The 23,616-nt window shown below is 34.9% G+C and overlaps 1 long non-coding RNA gene across 4 annotated transcripts in view; it reads left to right on the top strand.

Moving 5' to 3' along the window:
* Positions 1-18,413: 18,413 nt before the first annotated feature.
* LOC145245801 (uncharacterized) overlaps positions 18,414-23,616 on the top strand; it is a 454,171-nt gene continuing 448,968 nt past the window's right edge. For all 4 annotated transcript variants that reach the window (XR_013863038.1, XR_013863035.1, XR_013863036.1 and 1 more), the window contains exons 1-2: positions 18,414-18,482; positions 19,759-19,863. This is a non-coding gene — a long non-coding RNA (uncharacterized LOC145245801). The remainder of the gene's footprint in view (positions 18,483-19,758; positions 19,864-23,616) is intronic.

The following is a 23,616-nucleotide window of genomic DNA, read 5'->3' on the forward strand; positions in this document are numbered from 1 at the left end:
AAGTTTTAGGTTAATTCAAAAGAAGTCAATTTGGTTCAGTTCAAATTTTGTAGAAGCACCGATTTTATTTGTTTCTTACAAAACAAAACATGCTCGGTTAATCCAACCACTAAGAATCAAAATTTGGAGAGCAACAATATTTTGATAAAAACTTATTAGCATTCTGGCATATTCCTAGAGATATTTCATTGTTAAATTACTTCTCCTATTTTGTAGATGGTGATAGATGATTCAGCATCCCCGATGAAACATCTTCCAACGGATATGTGCTAGAATATATAATGCAACATTATACTATAGATGATCTGAAAATCACCCCTTTTCAGGTGCATGATATTATAAAACACCTAGGCATCTTAAAACATGTGAACCCGATCTCATCCCTTCTGTGCTATTAAGAAAATGCTCTGCTGAGGTACCTCTAGTCCTCTCCAAGCTTTACAACAAATGCTTTAATGAATCTTGCTTTCCTAACTGCTGGAAAACTGCTTCTGTGGTACTAGTTTACAAGAATTCTGGCGAAAGAACTGACCCACTAAATTATCGCCCCATTAGCTTCCTACCTCTTTTCGCCAAAATATTTGAGTCCATAATTAATTAAGCGCTAGTTCATCACCTTACGATTGCTAAACTTCTGACTGATCAACAATATGAATTTAGGCAAGCCCGTTCTGCAACAGATATCCTAACTGTAATCTCTGAAAGAATATACCATACACTGGACAAAGCAGGGGAAGGAAGGGCAGTAGCCTTAGATATATCTAAGGCTTTTGACAGGGTATAGCATGATGGTCTTCTCAGGAAAATCAGATCATATGGTATCACTGGACGAATACTTAACAGAATTAAATCCTTCTTAAATAAGAGAAGAATCCAGGTTGTCCTTGACAGTCATATATCTAAATAATATGATATTAATGCATGTGTACCTGAGGGGTTGATCCTTGGACCTTTATTATTCCAAATATTCATAAATGATCTCCCTGAAAAAATTGTTTCTGAGATGGGTATATTTGCTAATGACACCATGCTCTATAAGAGGCACCAGGGGAAAACGAATGAACACATATATAAGGCAATGGCAGAAACACTAGAGGAAGACCTCCAATCTGTAGTGCAATGGGGACAAACATAGATGGTCACATTCAATACTGCCAAAACTAAGCTTGTTTCCTTCAATAATTACAAGAAACCTTCTCAATCACTAATAGCTATGGCTAAAGATACATTACCTGAAAGTACTTCTTTCAAACTCCTTGGCTTAACGTTCGCAGGAAGCATGAGTTGGAATAGATACATCAAGAGCATTGCCAAGACTGCTTCGAAGGTGAGCTCTCTCTACTGTGCTAGAAAGTTACTTACACCTGAAAGTATCCTGTATCTCTATAAGGCCACCCTTGGCCCATGTATAGAGTATTGTTGTCACATTTGAGCGAGTGCATCTGCTACTGGTCTCTCACTCCTGGACAGGGTTCAAAAGAGTCTCCAACCTGATATGTCCTGAACTGTCATCTAGGCTTCAACCTCTGTCCCACTGACAAAATGTTGCATCCTTCTGCCTGTTTTACAAGTATTTTAATGGTGGATGCTCCGATGAACTACAAGCCCTTGTATCCCCTTGATGTATATACACCCATCAAATCTGACAAGCAGCAAAGTCCCACCTCTACACAGTAGCGATCCCTAGATGTAAGAAAGCCTTCTACTCTAATAGTTTCTTCCCCAGAAGAAATGGTCTTTAATATTTTAGCTCCATGCGAGCCGTTTTGTGGACAGAACTTACTCGGAAACGAATAGTTTATACAAAAATACAGAACAGAGCTAGGAATACCTTTCTTTACACTATAGAAGACAGAACCTTAACCTAAAAAAAAAAAAAAAAAAAAAGTAAAATTTTCATACACATGTGCGCTCTATAAATAAATACAAAATCCGGGGAAAGAAAGCGAAGCCCCCACCGACGGTACCTCACACTAAGAACTTGGTTACGCTCGCTGACTGTCGCGACAAAATGTAGTGGGCAAAGAAAAAAAACAGCTAAGTGACTTAACAAATCCTAATCTTACCAAAATGGCAACTGCTTTTTAAATTAGACTATTTTATGTATTTTAATTATATGCGCATATATTGTCTTTAACTCTCTGCTTCCATGCGAGCTGTTTCTATTATCTTTTTATTGTTTTTATTTTTTATTTATTTATTTTTTCTCTTTTAGCTTTAACCACCTGTTTATACCTTCTCTTTAAATTTATTTATTTAATGCATTCTAATTACATATGCGTAGAAATGGTCTTTAACATTTTAGCTCCATGCGAGCCGTTTTGTGGACAGAACTTACTCGGAAACGAATAGTTTATACAAAAATACAGAACAGAGCTAGGAATACCTTTCTTTCTACTATAGAAGACAGAAGAACTTTATTTAAGTAGTATACTTAATATATGCAATCACCGTACGCTTGCTTGTATTAAAATGTCCTCCATGATACCCATACCATACCAAACCACTGCACGTGGCTCATAATTTAACTATCTCTATTTGTAACTGCAATATACATAATCCCAGCTGTGATACTAGGGCTAATTTTCTGAGTAGATGCAACACTCTGCGCCTGACCTTAATGACTACAATTCCAAATCCCAACGAACTAGCTGTTCCTATAACTGGGAGGAAAAAACTTAATAGCTAGCTACGAAATCTTATACATTTTACCTCCAAGACGATTGCGTTTGTCTTACCTGCATGCAAAAAAAAAAAAAAAAAAAAAAAAAAAAGTTTCCTCTTCTTCAAACTAAACCTTACCTGTAACTCAAAAATCCTAATGGAAATCTATCTGTAAATAAATAACCCCTCTTCTCTTGAACGCTAACAATCTACTCCTTCCAACCTATCTGCGACTAAACTCCCACATTGCCCCACATCTGTAGTGGAATCGCTAACTTCCAGCCCCTAATCCCTCACATGCAAAATGTTTTAATAGCCATCACTAAACATCTATACATTTCTACCTCTAAGGCGTGCGTTACAGCTCATTCCTATCCAGTAAGGGATTTAACAGCCTATGCACACAGAGGCAGGTACTTAACAGCCAAAGTACTCAGAAACAAAGCGATCTACACTACACAACTGTCTCCTCGAGTTTTGCAACGATTAATACGTTATTGAAACGACACTCCTTGTTATGCAAAATGCCCCATGACTCTTACTAGAAAATAACTACAACTTCAACTCTATTCGCACTTACTGAAAACCTGCCCATATATCTTTTCACCTAATTACGCATGACTCAAAACTTGCTGTCTTATCCATACTATATTGCACTTACATCTTAACCCTCCTATCATCTAAAATAGCTCGGGCACAACTCGTAGCTCAATTCTTAATACCTACTCATACTGTAACATTATCCTAGACCTAAGCTAACATAAATAAAATAAATAAAAAAAAGGGTAAGACTAAAATCACATTATCTCCTCCCTAACAAGCCCTCTTACAATCATAGACGCTTACACTGCATGAACTTCACCCACCCCCTTTATCCATTAACAAGTAAATAGCATGTCCCTAAATCACTTTGAGGAGTGTAACTAATCAGTAGAGATATAATCCTCCACAAACTAACCCAGTAACACTAACCATGCGGGGTCGCAGAAATACCTGGATTAGAACCTAGGCGCGGAGAAAACCCTCTCAGGGCTGACGGACCCAGTAGGTCTTCCCAGATCATCCGTCTAGGAGAAGGAAAACTCTGAAACTAAACCAAAGGGGAGAGAGGCCTCTTCAGTCTTGGATGACAACCTTCCTAGAGCTGGTGACTCAAACAAATTCACCGGTTTGCAAACCTAAATTGCTTAAGGAGTAGATAGGCTCTGTCTATCGCCCGGCTTCCATACTCCTTCTTTGCCTATTAGTCAAGCGCAGAGACACTATCTCGGTGATTCGACAGAAACACCCAGCGGTAGATCTTGTTTCCTGGCTAGGGCAATGAACGCCGTTCTTCCCCATTCCCAGCACGCCCCACCCCTAAAACTGAACATTTGGGAGTGCTTGAGTATAAGATATGCCTGAGCGATTAGATTGGGTTGACCTTCTTCTAATGGGTTGAGGGTACCGGATTGACAGTTCCTGGCTGCTGTTCCCGACTGGTAGTACAGGAGCCCTAACTCTTTGGTAGCGCTTAGAGCGGCTGCTCCATCAACAGTTGAATAATATCGGGTTGTTTGTAGTGCCATGACGCGCATGGAAAGGGACCCTGCACTCATCCCCGGTGGGCTTTCCTGAGGCCACAATCCTAATTGGAGAAAGGTCAGCTGATGGTCTACTTGTGATGCATGTCTGAAGCTCTGCATAACCTCTTGTTTAGCTCCCCCTTACCGAAACTCTTAAAAAAAAATATGACGACAGTACAATTTAAAAATAAGCTTAAACCAGGATTAGGGACAAACAAATTCAACTTGCCTCCTCCCTTGAGGCTCTCATTCACAAATATCCGTGGGCTTAGAACTAACTTAGCTGATGTTGAAGCATTTCTCTTAACAAATACCCCGGATATCTTAGCACTAAGTGAGACTAACCTACACTCCTCCATTCCCTCTAACCACTTTAACATGCCTGGATATCTCCCACTCTGCCGTAAGGACTCTGACAGACATATGCACGGACTTGGAGTTTACATTCGTAATACCCTTCCCTTGACTAGAGAAACAAACCTAGAAACAGATGATCAAGCCTTTATGTGCTTTAAACTAAACATGCAACACAATATTAGCTACTATTATTTTCTCTACCGCTCTCCCTCGACTCAGGACTGCTCCATAATAAACAAAGTATCTGATAGCATAGACACGGCACTGTCCCTCGACACTAGCGCACAAATACATGTATTTGGTGACTTTAATGTCCACCACAAAAACTGGCTTGGATTCTCTACTCACACAGATGCAGCGGGCAGCACAACCCATAGCTTCGCTATATCTCACTCCCTATCACAAATTGTTACGTTTCCAACCCGTTTCCCTGACCAGAAAGAACAACACACATCACTTCTAGATCTGTTTTTGACCACAGTTCCCGATGACTGCATAACGAAGGCCCACAGCCCACTTGGGAACGCTGATCATGCAGTGATAATGGTTGAAATCGCCCTAAACTCTAGACCCAAAACTAAAGAGCCAGTGCTCAAAACAACGAGATATTATAATAAGGCTGACTGGGAAGCCATCAGGGAACTAATTAGAGATGCTTCATGGAAAAATATTTTCTCTCTCCCTGCTGAACAATGTGCAAACGAGACCACTGACTGGTTCAAAACTGCAATCGAAGCGCATGTTCCCATGCGGAAATTTTATAGTAAGCCCCACTCTCCCCAATGGTTTACGTCGACTTGTGCAACTGCCATTGCTCAAAAGCAGCATGCATACCGTAGGTTTAACCGACATCAGTCCAGTTCAAACAGACTGAAGTATATAGAAGCTAGAAGTAACGTTAAGAAAGAAATAGCGACAGCTAAGAGAGAATTTACAGAAACCACTAAAAAGCGTATCGAAGCACAAAAACTAGAAACTCGAGACTTCTGGAAAATCTACAACAGTGTAGTAAATAATGGGCAATCAACAATCCCCCCACTAACCCACAATCACGAGGTTGTCTCCTCAGCAACTGACAAGGCTAACATGCTTGCCAGTCGGTTTGCCTCAAACTCCACACTGGACCCTTCCAACCACCCCCTACCTGACTTTCCTATGTGGACAGACGCCACACTAGACGATCTGAAAACCACACCTGCTCAGGTGCATGCTATCATAAAAAACCTTGACACCTCAAAAGCATGTGGACCCGATCTTATCCCAGCTGTGCTATTAAAAAAGTGCTCAGCCGAAGTAGCTCTAGTTCTCTCCAAACTCTACAACAAATGCCTTAATGAAGCTTGCTTTCCGGGCTGTTGGAAAACTGCTTCTGTTGTACCAGTATTCAAGAATTCTGGCGAAAGGACAGACCCATCAAATTATCGCCCCATTAGCCTCCTCCCACTTTTTGCCAAAATATTTGAGACCATAATTAACCATGCTCTAGTCCATCATCTTACAGATGCTAAACTACTGACTGACAAACAATATGGATTTAGACAAGCCCGTTCCACAGCAGACATCCTAACTGTGATCTCTGAACGTATATACCATTCACTGGACAAAGCGGGGGAGGGCAGAGCAGTAGCTCTAGATATATCTAAGGCTTTTGACAGGGTATGGCATGAGGGTCTCCTCAGTAAAATCAAATCATACGGTATCACTGGTAGAATACTTAACATAATTAAATCCTTCTTAGATAAGAGAAAAATCCAGGTTGTCCTCGACGGTCGTACATCTAAACAATATGATATAAATGCTGGGGTGCCCCAGGGTTCTATCCTTGGACCTCTATTGTTCCTGATATTCATAAATGACCTCCCCGACAACATTGCCTCTGAGATGGGTATATATGCTGATGACACTACACTCTATGGCAGGCACGACAGGAAGACGAATGAACACATTTCTAAAGAAATGGCAGAAATACTAGAGGAAGACCTCCAATCTGTAGTGGAATGGGGACAAAAGTGGTTGGTCGCGTTCAATGCTGCCAAGACTAAACTAGTTTCATTCAATAATTACAAGAAACCCTCTCTACCACCCATAGCAATGGCCAACGACTCTTTATCTGAGAGTCCATCTTTCAAACTCCTTGGCCTAACGTTCACAGGAAACATGAGTTGGAACAATTACATTGAAGGCATTGCCAGGGCCACTGCAAGAAAGGTGGGCTCTCTCTACCGTGCTAGAAAACTACTAACACCCGAAAGTATCCTGTACCTCTATAAGGCCAGCATTCGCCCATGTATGGAGTATTGCTGCCACATCTGGGCTGGTGCATCTGCTACTAGTCTCTCGCTCCTTGACAAGGTTCAAAAGAGAGTCGCAAACCTGATAGGCCCTGAACTGGCATCTAAGCTTCAGCCTCTGTCCCATCGACGAAATGTTGCATCCCTCTGCCTTTTCTACAAGTATTTTAGTGGTGAATGCTCTGACGAACTGCAATCACTTGTGCCCCCACGACGTGAGCACCCTCGACAAACCCGACAGGCTGCTAAATCCCACCCCCACACTGTAGAGATCCCTAGATGTAAAAGATCTTTTTACTCCAATAGTTTCTTCCCCAGAACCGCTAGACTCTGGAATTCCATTCCAGGTCCCTGCTTCCCCAACAGTACTGACGTGCAGAAGTTCAAGTGTAACGTGAACCGACACCTTGCTGCCCAAATCCCTACATAGTACCCCAGTAGTTGTTGCCCCTGACAGTACACCAAAGTGGCAATTTGCCTTGTTTGGGGTGAAAATGTAATAAAAAAAAAAAAAAAAAAAAAAAAAAAAAAAGAACTGCTAGACTTTGGAATTCCCTTCCAGGTTCCTGTTTCCCCAACTGTACTGAGATGCAGAAGTTCAAGTGTAATGTGAACAGACATCTGGCTGCTCAACTCCCTACATAATATCCCTGCAATTTATGTCCTTGATAGTCGCCCCCTACATCAAAGTGGCATTGTGCCTTGTTTGGGGTGAAAATATAATAAAAAATAAAAAGTAATTCAACAATGAAATGTCTCAAGGAGTATGCCGGAATTCCAACTTATTATTTGTTGATTAATATTTACAAAATAAATTAAAAAAAAAAAAGGAATCCGCAAAAATCAGGCGACTTAATAGGGCGGATTGAATTGCCATATCATCACTTAGAAAATAATTAGTACTGTTGATGAATCACGAATCATGAAAAACGTATCTGTAATTTTATTGGTCCCATCCTTTATTCCTCTCTGCAACCTTTCTCTCGCAGACGTGATGTTGTTAGTCTCAGTCTTTTTTTTATAAATTCTATTATGGCAAATGTTCTTCAGAATTATCTTATCTATTCCCTGCTTCCTTAGTTCCAGCTCGTTTTATTCGTTGGTCTCCTGGTCTCCATCAATTTGCTATTTTGATACCTCATTGTAATACAGTCGTATATATGACATCGTTTGGTTTCTGTTTATTATCCAGTTGACTTGACAGTTCTTGCAGTCATACTGCTGCGTGTGATAATTTTTTTGTTTTTGTTTCTCTTCCATCGTGAAGTATCAACAAGTATAAAATGATATGCTGATCTAGTCTGGAGTGTCTAATGCAAGCATGATACAACTCATCTTCATCTTCTTTGCCATACCCGTTTTTGGTCGGCTGTTTTCCACATTATTTGCCTCCCTGCAATCATCTATGAATGTTTTCTGGTTTTGCAATTGCTATTTCACATATGACGACTCTTATTTAGCCATATCAATGGAACACTTCACTGTACTTTTAGTCTATCTCTGCGGCTATTGCACCTTCTTACAACAAAATCCATAATTCCAATCTCATGCAGGGAAAACTTCAATTCTGATAAATGGTAAGATTAAATATTCAAAGGTAAAATAAGTTAAAAGAAAAAAATATAGTATCCGTTCATCAAATATTAAGAGATAAATTACATTTATTAAGAAAGAATTGCATATTTAATAAATCCATTATTCCTTTTTTAAATGGAACATCCTTCTTATTTCGATTATTGTTTGTTGATACTTATCGAAGACATTCAGACACAAAACCTATCTAAGAACACTTCCAGGTACATAAAGTACCTTCGTGTGAAATTTCATAAAAATTGGCCAAGCTGTTTTTTTTTAGTCCATAGGGAACGAACACACACACACACACACACACACACACACACACACACACACACACACACACACACACACACACACACACGCACACACATGCACACACACACACACACACACATGCACACACAAAGTTCTGTTTATATAATAGTAGAGATTTGGTGCGTATGGCAATGGAATCAATAATCTAGGGGGGCATAACTAGCATTGATTAAGCAACAGTAAACACATTTTAAAAATAAAATTTTTTGTGCTTATTAAGACAAAATCATTTTTGTCTTGAAATTGTTTTATTGATTTAGCGTCCTAAATTCTTTCTTGCAAAATATGCTTTATGGCGACTCTAGTGGAGATGTTTCGCGGGTTTAATAGTTAAATAGCTTTCATTTACAAATTTAAAGCTGATTAGTGCAGGCATGCAGGTTGCCTCCCAGCTTACCTAATCATACGTCATGTCTTAGACGATTTGTGCATGTGGTTGAACAAAAGGTTGAACAAGGCATTTTTTTTTTCAGTGGAGTTGATACTTATCGAAGACATTTCAATACAAAAATTACTTAAGAACACTGCCAGGTACATAAAGTACCTTCGTGTGAGATTTCATAAAAATCGACCCATCCGTTTTGGAGTCCCTAAGGAACAAACTCACACACATAAAGGTCCTTTTATATAAAAGTGGATGGAGACGATAGAGAAGAGATAGAGATACAGCTATATACAAATACATGTGTGTTTGCTGTAACCGTTTTATCTTAAATGCTAGACAATTATGCACAATATATGCATAAATAAGGTTGGGTGTAACAGTTAAATGAAGCCAATCATTAGCAGTGTCAGAAGTCGCCATTACAAACTAGTGAATAAACATTTGATTAATTAGACTCTGTTTCAAAGCTTATAACAATATGAAAATGTAATTTCAAACCCTAATTTTTTTTCAATAAAATGAGCAAAGACCAAATTTTAAAATAATGAAAGATTTTTTTTTCATCGGTTTTCTTTAAAAAAGATTTCACGAAATTCAACGAATTTTAACTTAATCCAAATCTAATAAATATATATAAATGCCAAAATATCACTTACCTATAAAAAAATACTAAGCAATGGGTGCTTCCATTCTTCATTTTTAAGAATTGTCCATATTTATATTTTATATTTTATGTATTTTTTAAATAAAAGGATTTTTTAAAGCAAAGGTCCCAGAAAACTGCAGTTTCACAACTCGTTATCCACCATTAGCCAAAGCGGTGTTTCTTTGATTTTTCAAGTTGTCAAATACGGAGGCCTCAAAGGGACATAAATAATTATTTCCAAAACGTAAAAACAACACATTAGACCAAATACATTTCAAAAGTAATCTCGATATGAAGAAACAAACATGTCACTTATCTCCCCTTTGTAATTAATTAGATATTTGAAGTCAATAAAGTTGGTTGATATGGGTTACCGTATGTAAAAAATGATCACATTTCACTCATCAGTTTTTTGCAGATTAAATGCAAATCACTCAACGAATTTTCGATTTTTTTTTCTTCTATCAAAGAAATACATGAGTTTTTGATTTAATATATTTTATTTCTTCTTTATGGAGTAATTTTTTTTAAAAAATATCTAAAAAACAAAAAACATTGAATGAAATAGAAAAAATTGTCGTAATTGTACGATATTTTCTGGACAATATAACAAGATTATAAGGTTTCACTTAAAAAAACCCCAAAAAATCAACGTTATTAAAAAAAAGAAGGTTTAAAATTTTTAACTTTACAGGTAAATATGCAAATAACTATTCTTTTTTTATTTTTGTTTTAAATTAGCTTATTTTATTTATTGATCTTTTATTTTCAATTTGTGATATATAAATCTGAGGTGAGAAGATTCATTATTTTCATTTTAATAGACATTTCAAAATGGGGGGGGGGTGAATTAAAAAAAAAAAACGGTTGTCTAGAATATTATATTCGGTTTATTGGAAAGAGCATGAACCTGAAAATATCGTAAAAATTGAACCAATAGAAAAATTTTGATAGATTTTTAGAGTGAAAAAATTGAAAAAAATTTAACTCGTAAATTCAATTGATTTCATTCCGTAGAAAAAAGGGCTGCATGAACGCGCGGGGGCACTTTGTAAACACTGTCTTTTAAAAAATAAAAAATAATATTTCTATTATTTTTTAAACAACTTTAATAGTTTATTTTGGAAGTATATTCTATAAAGAAAATAAACAACCCCCTTTAAAAAGAGAAATTACGAGTTTTTGTTTTTAATATTGTATTTGCAGTTTTGTGTTAGGGGGGTCAAAAATTCCCCCAAAATTCTGACACACCTAGCCAAATCATTCATTCAATAAGAAACCATAAAAAAATGAATAATTAATTAAAGTTCGTTTTCAAAAAATATGCAAATTAGTTAATATTTATTTAGTCTCTCGCATATCACTGACTGAACATATTAAGAAGTCCGTTTTAATAATTTTTGGATAGAAAAAAATAGGGTTTTATGAAAGTGCGACGAAAAACTCAACTTTATAGATAAAAGTCTGTGAATCTTTAAAGGGAAGTAACTTTAGAATACTTTCCTTCAAGTAATTACAAGGGAAATCATTTTAAGGGGAGGTAACTTCGTTAAGTCATAAAAAATATAATGAAGAACTTAAAAACAAACAAGAAAATGTATGTACTTTATTATTTATACTTTAAATATTGTCTAGTTTTAATAGTTCGTGTATGGATATGTAATAAAAAAAACAAAACAAAAAAAAACAAACAAACAAATAAACAAACCTGGATTAGGGCACTACTTGTAACCTGTATTTAAACAACCATATAAATAGGACTTAAAACCAAAACTTGACCTGCCTTTAACAGATTTAAATTTCAATGGACGAAACGAACTAAGGGTTACAAGTTTTCAATAAACACCACCTTCAACCAACAATGATTATCAAAATGAGGAGGGACATCACAACGAAAACCGAGTAGAACTGAGTGACAGTCTATTTGCTAAAGTAACTGAGTGAATGTATGAAATAGACTTGCTTATATTGAGGCGAAAATGTCACTGTATGGTCAGAAAAATTAATCATTTTTATAACCAGATGTGGCTCAGTTCGTTGTCCTGTATGTTTCAATTGTCTATCACTGTTTTTCTCGGGGGCTACTTTTTCACTACAAACATAACACACTATTTTGACTGACATGTGCAGATGTTATGATTGTGAAAAGTGAGTAGTTCACTGTTTGTATCAGCAACACCAGCTTTGGACAAAACCTTATTAGATAAAATGTAATCACAAAAGTTGAAAAACCACCAAGCCCCCATCACATTCAGAATAAATTGAAAAATAAATTATCAACAAAATATATTTACATTCATTTTATTTTTTATTTTATAATTGAATATATGGCGAATACCATAGATTTTAACGACACTTGAAAAAGGGTCACCATTTTGGTCGGTCCCCTTTTTGTCGGAATTTATCCTGCTTCCAGATAAATTCGACGCTAAAGTAACTAAGCTGAAAAAAAAATGACAGCATGGAATAAAAGAGGGGGAGGGGGCAAAGAATGAAATATAAAGGTCTTGATTTGAAACGAAGAAGAAATTTTATTTACAATAAGTTGCAAATTTTTCCCTTTGCGGGCATTAAACTTAAGAAACGCCAAGGTAACATATTATGAAAAAAACAACAACACTGGTTCTTATAAAGATATGTGTATCCATTAACGAATACAATAATAGTATTCAAAATAGTATCTCCTAATCACACTCGCATATGAAATTAATTTTAGGAGCGTACTCACAATTGAAAGCCAGTCAGGCACGTGCCTTTTTCTTTTTTTTTGTTTAAAGTCCTTTTAGAATTTTCTCTCACTCCATATTTCGTGCAAACCGTAGACACACAGATGAATTTCAGGAGCAAGACCTCGTCGTTTGTTGAATAGGAAATTCCAAAATTCCTTATCACGTAAAAAGGTATTTTCTTTAAAACAATTTCACTCCCTCTAAAATATGCGCAAAACTGTAGTCACGTAGTTAATTTTCAGAAGTCTGTTTCGTCACAGCCGGGTATTATTTCTTGCCGAGTTTTCTTCTTTGAAGGAGGCTCATCAAAATTCCATTTTCAGCGCCGGGCAATGAACCACGTTCACTCTCCACGTCAGCAGAATTTCAAAAGAGAAAGAATCTCGCGCTGGGCTTGTGACGTCATTACAGAGCTAGCATTTCCCTTTTCTCAAATTAAAAGGAGTTTTGTACAAATCCAAAATATACGAAACTAAAATTCATAAAGGATACAAAATACAAAAAATCATATATAAGAACCAGATAAAAAATAATAAATGAAAACGGGGGGGATGCACCATTATTGATACAAAAAAATTCCAACATTTTTGGGGTGCCTCCGAAATTAGAGAGAGAACAAAAGTGCTGAAAAAGAAAGGTTGGGGGAAAAGAAAACATTGGGTTATAATTAAGTGCGACGAAACTTTAGGATTGATGGTGTTTTATAAAGGTTTCCAAAATTTAGGGGTACAAAGAGGATAGTACATTTTTTTTTTTTTTGATAAGGAAAACTGGTCAGTCGCGTGTTGATGCTTCTATCATCCCCGCATGTCTGAGGCAGATTTCTTCTTTGTATCTCTCTCCAAGACAGTCCTCCATTCCGATTGACTGAAACCTCTGGTGAGATTGAGAGAAGAAAGGAAGGGAAAAGTAGAAGAGTAGGGAGAAAGAGAGAAATAAGGGAAGCATACCATAGCAGCATCATAGTAGTAGTTCACTACACGAGTCCCCCCTCCAAATAACGGAGTTAAGTACCCTCCACAGAATTATTAAATATGTGTATTGCCTAAATTTGTTTAAAAATAAAAGTACTCATTTTTCTTTTTCCATGTTACTTTCCTACCAAATCTAGACTTATATGTGTCAGCACTTTTATCTTCAACTTTGTCGGTATCATCTGTTTTAATAAGTTTATCATTAGTAGTACCGTCATTTGTCTGTGCTTTCTCAGTCGGTCTAATTTTATTAGTACTAGTTGGTTCTATGTACGCCTTTAATCTATCTATTGATATGTGTGTATGAGTACCGTTGTTCATATTGATCTGATAATGCTTATCTGATCGAGTCAAAACTTTATAAGGACCTGAGTACGGTGCTTCTAATGGTTTCCTAACTCGATCAACTCTGAGCCATATTTTTCACAGGAAGATAAACCTTTCGGTATAAATGTTTTGGGACTGTCATGGATATTTCCTTTTCCGTTGTTGAGTACATCAATTTGGGACATCCATTCACACAAATTACGTATGTACTGGTTATTAACTGGAGTTTCTCCTACTCTCTGCTTGTGTATCAACTGCTGAGGAATCAATATCGGAGATCCAGTAACAGACATAAAAGGGGAAAAGCCTGATTCATTAGGGGTGCTACATATACCAAGCAGAATCACCGGTATCGCTTTCATCCATGATTCTTTTTGAGACATTATTGCCGTTTTAAGGGTACGGTGTGCTTTTTCGATCATCCCATTACTTTGAGGGTGATACGAAGTTGTCCTCAATCGGTAAAAACCCGCTACCTTGGCTAATTCCTGGAACAATTTGCTCTCAAACTGACTACCTCTGTTAGTTACAACATGCAGTGGGACTCCAAATCGAGATATCCATGCATTGATAAATGCTTTTTTTTTTTCTTTTTTTTTTTTACACAGTGATCACCACTTATCAAGGCCCGGAAGCCACTCAGGGATAAGGGTTATTGCAAGTACATTACATTAGTGTGGAGATTTGACGAAGTGTTTACTTAAGGGGGCGGTTCATTAGGAATTTGTTAACGTTGGACTTGAAGACATCCAAGTTGTAGTCTGGTGGGAAGCAGGCAGACGGAACAGAGTTCCACAGGCGTGCAGTTCTAAGAAAGAAGCTTTGTTCATGGAATCCGCGTTTTGATTTAGGCACAGATATAGAGTGGGGGAAATTTTTCACAGTGGATTCAGCTAGACGGGTGTTTTTCGTGAAAGATTGGTGAGGGGGGACCAGAGATTGGAGTTCAGATGAGCACCTGCCATGGAAATAACGATAAAACAAGGATAGGCTCGCAACGTCTCTTCTGTGGGAGAGAGGTTGCAGGGTAGAGAAAAGGGCATCCCCCACTAAGCCACAAAGTCTATTTTGTACTCTGTCAAGGCAGGATAGGCTGTTTTTAGCAGCTCCTGCCCAGATATGGCAACAGTATTCCATCCTTGGACGTACTTGGCTTTTATATAGATAGAGAATTGCATCAGTAGTGAGATATCTTCTCGAGCGGTAGAAGGATCCCACCATCTTTCCAGCAACCTTGGCAACAGACTTGATGTACTTGTTCCATTTCAGATCAGGAGTAAAGGTCAAACCCAGAAGCTTGTCAAAACACGGGGCCTCACCCAGACGAGAGCCATCCATCACAATTGATGCCAGATGGGGATCAGAGCGTTGATGATGTAAGGATAGGAGTTTGGTTTTGGATGCATTAAAGGTAACCAGCCACATCTTCCCTCACTGAACCACGCGCTCGAGATCAGAGGAGAGAGAATCAGAGAGAACTTTGTCATTTACAGCCTTTGATGTGTTGCCGTAGATGGTCGTGTCATCAGCATAGATGTCAACGAATGATTTAAGTATGTGTTTAGGGAGGTCATTGATGTAGATCAGGAAGAGAGTTGGGCCCAGGATTGACCCCTGAGGGACTCCAGCATTTATATTGCAGGCCTCCGATTTTTGTCTCTTTGACATGTGTTGGACTGGAGAAATCTGAAGAGAAACTGATTTGATTTATGCAGGTAAAACCTTATAGTACAGGTGTTTTGGAACATTCTAGTCTGTTTGTTGAATCACTTCGCGTGGAGTGCAAGGTAGTTCCTTTATCACATGTGTGTGGCTGGGTAAATTACGATGTTGTAATCTTGCGCATTCTGATATCTGTGTGCATTGAAAAGGTGATTGCTATGAAAATGTCTCTGCCGAAGATTTGTTCCAGCCGTATGTAGCGGTCGCTACAAACTGTTGAATAGAAACCACTTTGCAGTGGATCATAAGTACAATTTTTTGGATCCTGATGATCCAACTATGCACACAAACACGATTGAACGATTGCAGAGCATAAGTAAAGTGAGACTAAGAGGTATTAGAGGTACAGACTCTGTAAATTTTCAACAGTCACATACAGGAAAGTCTTTGGCACCACCAATTGAAAAAACATTTTTTTCGGCAACATCATCTAGTGAATTCGTATTTACGATGCAGTTTAAATTTGAATTATTCATGATTTTTTTATTTTTTAGAAATTTAAGTTATCTTGGAATAGTTATCATTTATTAATTTCTGTGAAAATATTCATACTTTTGGAATTATTAAACATATAAAAAATTATCAATAAAAATAAAACTTAACTGTAAATAAAAATCTATAATATGTCACCTGTCTGTCTAAATGTATGTATGTATGTATGTATGTATGTATGTTTGCCTAAAACTTTCGACACAGGTGACAGATTTTCACGAGAATGGTATCACTGATAATCATCACTGATGTCAATTCAGGCAGAATCTATTTGGTGAGTGAGTTGTCCAAATGGGACTGCTGTTCCAAGGGAGGATGCATACGCATGAAAGAAGAAAATATTTCTCGAGTCGCCAATTCATGAAAATGTGTCAATCTGCTGAAATCACTAGATGTAGGAAAAATAGTGTCCTCATGTGTGATCGCCAGAACCGCTAATCCATAGCACGATCATAAAATGTGATTTTATTCAATGATGGACCAGTTTTCCTACTGTGAGAAATCCTACATTGGTGTGCTCTTGGCAAGAATGAAAGAGAGACAATAAAAATCACAACAGGCTCACCTTTAAATTTCAATGGAAACTTTATTAAATTGAGATGATCCCATATTGCAAAAAAATGTGCCATCTTTAGCTATATGCTCAATAGAGCGAGTAACGCTCGTAACGGGTAGCAGTTCATGTATTTCTTCGTTGGTTGCTGGATACAGTTCTCTATGCTGTCGAAGAATTATTGTGGCAGGTCGAAGGTTTTGAAGTGATGCCTTCCACGATGAATTAAGGTAGTCGTCTCTGGAGTTTACAGCGAATTGCATCCAGATGGTAGACAATGGGGAGTCAAACTGTAGACTTTATAATCGTCTTGGAGAGACATTAATAATATATAAGAAGAGAATTCCACCCGAAGAAGCAGCACAAGTGCCAATGATGATATGTTTCAGTTAATATCGGGCATAAGTGTTTTCAAATGAAGGTAACATTTCGCCTCCCCTATCAGGGTTATTAATTATGTCCCAGGACAAAGGACTCGAGACTTCATGCCTCAAAAATAAGGAGACTAAGTTTCACGTCTTCCTCGACCACCGTCTTTTCTGAAACTGAAAAAAGGCACTGACGAAGTCAGAGATTAATAATAAGGACCCATCTGATTGGTCTAAACAAAACCGTTACGTATTTCTGCAAATTTTCTGTTATGTAATGAAGTTCTCCGAAAAAAAATTTCACTTAATTTTATCAAGTAGTTTTTATTTTACAGCAAAAACAATTTGTTATGATACCGAGCAAAAGGTTCGATTTTTAGGAAGAAAAGCTAGTTATTAAAGATGGGGAAGAAGTGTCGGCGCTTTACATGGAGTTATCACCCGTGTCGTTTCTAAAATTCAAACAAAAATTTAAAACAAATCCAAGATGTCTGCTTTCAATGTGCTCTCATAAAAACGTGTTTTTCCACTGTAAAATAAAAAAAAACTATTCGATCAAATTAAGTGAAATTTTTTTTCGGATATCTTTATGTCAAAACGAAACGGATACGTACAATATAACTTTTTTTTTTTTCGATATTTTCATTTTTTAATGTCTTGATTAAACTGTACAAGTACCCTTTTTTCCAACGATTATTGTAGATTACGGACTTAAATATCATATTAGCAGAAAAAATATGGAAAAAAATAAATTTAATGACTTTTCAGAAGGGGGTTCCCTTTCTGGTTATAACATTATGCTTCATTGCCCCCTGACTTACTGTCCATGTCTTTACCGACGTGTCACGTGATTAGAACCCATTAATTTTTTTTTTCAAAACTTTTTCTAATATAATTAATAAGTCTGTAATCTATAGGTACCTCCAAACTATTGTGTACTACGTAATCATTCTAAACAAAAAACACAACGTCACCAGTTCGTGTGTTTATTGTAATTTCTATGGAAGAGCATTAGCACTATGAAATTTATTTGCTAATAACGTTATTTTACTATCGTTATTATTTTAGAACAGTAAAATAAGTGCATAAGTTCACAAAAAAGTAATTTATCATATATTACGAAAAACAACTAGTCCGTGTTAATGATTTGAAGATATAAGAAAAAAAGCTCGCAAAGAATTCAAAATTTATACATTAAGCGATAAATTAAATTTATCAGAAATTTCTGAATAAATAATATATACAATAAAAAATGAACAATAAAAATGTATAAAAAGTAGTATAAAACTTTCCTTTTGTAAAGCAAATACATTTTTAATAACGAACTAGATAGACGATAAATTAATTTTAACCTGTTCTGTTGATACATGTATCTACAAATACTTGTCCTTACAGGCTTTCGTATATTTTTGAAAAAAAAAGCGCAAATTTTGATTTCGACCTCTGTCATTTTAAATAATCAAATCAAAACGAATTTTTTGTTTGTTTTCTTTTGCAATTTTTATTATCTCAAGAGGTATATATTATATTATATGAACATATTTTTTTAATATTAGAAACCTGTTATAGAAAAAAAATCGGTTTAAGCTTCATATCGCGTAATATTTGAATTTAATATCATTTAAAGCTTTTTAAAAATAATTATTTTTTAGAATTCGGTTACTTTGTTGTAATTCAAATAATTATGTTACCGAGAAAAAAAAAATCAAGAAAAATTGTTCATTTTATTTTTTTTTAACATAATATTAACATAATAACATAGTATTAATGATTTTATGTCCAATTTTGAGGTAAGTGATATATATATATATATATATATATATATATATATATATATATATATATATATATATATATATATATATATATATATATATTTATTTATTTGATCTTTCCAGCTTTAAAAAATGTTGAAATTTTTATCGACCTACATTTATTTTTTTTCAGTTTTCGTAACATGAAATATGGGGGGGGGGGGTAGAACACCTAAAAAAAAAATCCTCTAATATATTTAACGAAACCTACTTTTAATATGTAAGTTTATTTAATAATGAATAAATATCGAAAATTTCAGGTGAATAAGACTATCATTTGATTTTTGCTAGATTTTTAAAACAGGTGTGTCAACGGCTTAAAACACGTTACTACATAGGAACGTTGTTTTAATGCGTCGATAATGTAAACACGATTTTGTCTCGCATTTTCATTATTTTTGTAAGCTGCAAAAAATTTTAAAAAATATTAGCAGTTTATTTGAAGCTTCTACTTTTAAATAGTAAAAAAAATTTAGGATGATAATAATAAATTAATTACAGTTACATCGTGTTACATACAGGGGGGGGGGTTAAAACTGTGGCGCGCGTTGGAGGTACCTAGTATGATAATCGTCGGAAAAAAGAACTGAAAGATGTAATAATACATGCATTTTTAAGGGGTGTGCACTTTCGTACTGGTCGCCTTTTTCTTCTTTTTTTTTTTTAAACAATTGTTTGTTACCTTTTTTTCGTAGCGTTAAAAAAACCCCAAAAACGATAATAATAAAAAACAAAAAACAAGAAAAAACACTCGGTCTTTTCCGGTTGTTTCCATCAGCTACCGAGCAAACCTGAGCCAACTCCGTAGAAATCTGGGGGCGTACAATGCATAAATAAAAACTTATGAAACTTTTCGGGGGAAAAGAACAAAAAAAAAAAAAAATAAAATAAATAAAAATAAAAAAAATAAATCTTGCGGAAAATAACGAATACGACATTAAGAACTTTGTTGTTAATTCTCGTCAATTTCCGTTACAGACGAACGCCGCGAACACAAAAGCAGACGACATTTCTTTAAAAGGGGAAATGGCTGCAACAAACTTCACTTCGCGTTTGAAATAGATAGCCATCAAATAAATTTCGGTAAGTTTGATTTTATTTTTTATTTTTTAAAATTATTTCTTCCTTGCACAACTAAAAAATAAATTGTAATTTAGCAATCATTCAAAAATAATTAAAAAATTGAAAGCAATAACTATTTTTGTACTTACATTAAACAAACTGATCCAGAAAACGCTAATTTATGATTTAATTACATATTTAGTTTAGAAATTCCGTTTAAAATTGTTTCCATTTATTTATCTTTTAGGTTGGCGAATGGCGAAACATTTTAATAATTGTCATAATTCATTGATTCTCTCTCTCTCTCTCTCTCTCTCTCTCTCTCTCTCTCTCTCTCTCTCTGACTTACTTGCAGTTTCATCAAATACTTTTGTATGCAAAATCCGATCCCGCATTTTGCTAATTCCTACCCTCTGATGAGAAGGAAAGTATTTCTTCGAAACTCCGTGGATTAAGGCCTATTCACTTATTAAGTGTTTCCTTTTCAAATTGAATGTTTTTAACTCTTTTTCAAAGTGTTTTTTAACATGTTTTATTAACTATTTGCTCTTATCTATCTATCTATCTATCTATCTATCTATATATATATATATATATATATATATATATATATATATATATATATATATATATATATATATATATATTAATTGCAGTTAACCAAATTTTTTTTTGCCGTGGGAAACAGCCCTTGTATGATTTAAAAAAAAAAAAATATATATATACAAAGAGGTTTGCTGAAAAGTGAATAAAAATAATTACTCAGTTAATTATTAATCCTATGTCTTACTAACAACATGATGAGGATCACCAAAACCCCTCCCTTAATCCTTACCATTAACCCTAAGTTCGAATGGCAAGCCTCCTTTACACATTCTCGTAAAACACTTAGGTAGAATCTTATTTTTATTACTAAATTCTAAAATAATGCTTCTTTTGACAAGCTTTTCAGAGTGTTTACACGTAATCGCCTAAAAAGTAGAATCTTTTTTTGTGGGGGTGGAGGTGATTTAGTGCTCACTGCTCATCTACAATAATACCCAGCTAACAACCAGAAGCGTCACTTTGTATTGAGAGATAATACATTGGGTTAGTCTTCGAGAACTTATCTTTTTCGTGACCGAGGACAGAACAGATACTACTGGCACCTTATACAGAATAATATGTCATTTTTTCCAGTCATTATTGTACGCAGTTTCACGAAAATTTACGAATTTTGCGGAAAGTAACAAAATCTTATGAAAAAAAAAAAAAAAATAAATAAAAAAAAAAAATAAATAAATAAATAAAAAGTAAGACGTTGAGAAAGTTATTTGTAATCCTCAAGAATTTGGACGCTGTGAAGACAAAAGCAAACATTTCTTTAAAAAAAAAAAAATGATTCTAAAAAACATCACATTAAAAAAATACATTTTCAATAAGCTTTTATTTATTTTTCGCTGCAAAAAAAAAAAAAAGAAAAGTAATTCAATCGTTATTTACAAATTAAACCTTTTTCAACGAATCTCTAGATTAAAGGGTAAATTAAATAAGTCATGGCGCTTTAAAATCTGGGTTGTTAAGTGTAAGTAGTTTATTTCATTTGTGAAATATTTTACTTCATAATCAATTGTTATAAATCCTTAATTTTGTTTAATTAAGTATATATTTTCAAATTAATTAAAAAGTATTTTTATAGAGATTTAAAATTACGAACTTATAATTAAAGAAAAAAAAAAAGAAAAACTAAAAAAAAAAAAAGATTTAAAACGACTAGTTTAGAATTAAAAAAAAAAAAAGATGAACGCATAATGTTTTTATGTTGTTATTGTAGATATATTGGGCACAATATACAATAACAACGTTTATGATCTGAGGGAGATAATTCAGATTTTAAAGCAAGAAATTCATCCATCGGTATGCTCAAAAATGTATAAATATTTGGTACTCTTGCATAATCTGACCCGGATTCTCGGGAATTCCCGTCAACCATGGATCGGGTGAGACCGGCAATCATCGGTTTAAGCTGAGCGTTGCTCAAATGTTTCGAATGTTGAAACGCTAAATTGCCTTTTTTTTTTTTTTTTTTTTTTTTTTAATGTAATGTTTTTAGTATTTGTCGGTGATGTTAAGGTGGGAGAGTATTTTTCTGATTATTTATTTTTTTAATTCATTCGCTGGGCGTTTGATTAGCCAATGAAAAAGCGCTATTGAAATGGAAGCAGACGACTTTCGAATTGGAAGAAAGCGAATAAACTAAAAAGCTAACAAACAAATTTAGTTTCAAACTCGACAAAACATAATGTCAGGCACGGAAATAAATCTATGCATGCTAGAAAAAAAAATTAAAATACCGATGCAGACAATCTCATATTGTCAGGAGAAGAAACTGCTGTCAAAACAAATGAGGTGCAAGAGTCCAAACCATTGTGTAAAACGGGTGCCCGGAAAACTCGTACCCGGAAAACTCGTACCCGAACCCCCCCCTGTTTGCTAGGTAGGAAAACTGGTCCCTTATTGAATAAATATCGATTGAAAACACATTTTATGATCGTTCTTGAAGGAGATATTTTTTTTTAAAAGAGACTATGCACCCCCATAATATATTTTTTTAAAAATTATTTTTGACTCTTGTTATAAAAGAATAAACTTGATCACGGAGTCAAGACACGAAAAACGAAACCAAATATTTATTTTTAAAAATACTCTAGTTTTAACACTTTTTGTGTTATTACGAAACAAAAATAAAAGAAAGAAAAACACGTATTATTAAAAAAAGCAATTATTTTATTTAGAAGAATTAATTCAGTTTAAATAATTCTTGTGTTATTACAAAACAACAAAAAAGAAAACACGGTACTTGTGTAATTTTGGTACCGCGCTGAAATAATAACGTTATAATTTCGAAAGCCATTCTTAACATGGGAGGGGAGGGTATCGTTTAAAAGTCATTTTGAGGGGCACTTGTGCAGTATGCAGACGGCGGCTATTGTTAGCGGGCGATAACTCCAATTTCTTCTTGGTCAAATAACGCGACAAATAAGTAACAAATAAGATTTTTTTCTGAACAGAAAAATATTTGAAAACCAAAACATTTGTTGTATAAAAATGTATCAATATATAATTGTAGAAACATTTATTTAAAAGTCTGCGTAAGACAATATAATTTTAATAAAACAATTTTGCAATAAAAATAACATTAGATTTTTATAAAATAAAATAGCTTTTTTTTTCGAACAAATGAACAATTTATGAAACATCTTTTTCAATTAAAGCTAATAATTTAAATGTTTTTTGACAGAGACGTGTCACATTGCAACAGTTTAGTGCAACGGAAACGCACCAAGAAAAGATGCTCACAGTGCGCATACTGCAGAAGTGTTGTTTCGTGAACAAAAAATGTGTTAAAACTAAATTAATGTTTCGGTAATTCACGGGGATCGTGGACCCAGCATAAATGGTGTTTTTATCTAATGATTGCTCCCTCAAAGCGTTTTCTTTCACTTTTTTTGTGACTTTATATTTAATCGCGCGTGTATCTATTTTATTAAAAAAAATTTTCTTTGGGTGAATACTTTTATTTAGTGCTTGTTTTTATTTTATTTTTATTTCATTTTATTTTAATTTTTTTTATTATTTTCTCCGCTGAATATTATTTTTTTGTTAAATTATTTTTTCATACATATTCAAATAATGCTGTTGCCCCCCCCCTTTTTGGCCTCAAATAGTACTTTCAAAAAGTAAGCACCGTTTTTGTAGGGTCCACGTAAAAACTAAAGTATTTTTTTAAAAATA

The sequence above is a fragment of the Euprymna scolopes genome, chromosome 23 (assembly GCF_053919585.1).
Source record: "Euprymna scolopes isolate OS-2025 chromosome 23, ASM5391958v1, whole genome shotgun sequence".
NCBI lineage: Eukaryota > Metazoa > Mollusca > Cephalopoda > Sepiida > Sepiolidae > Euprymna > Euprymna scolopes.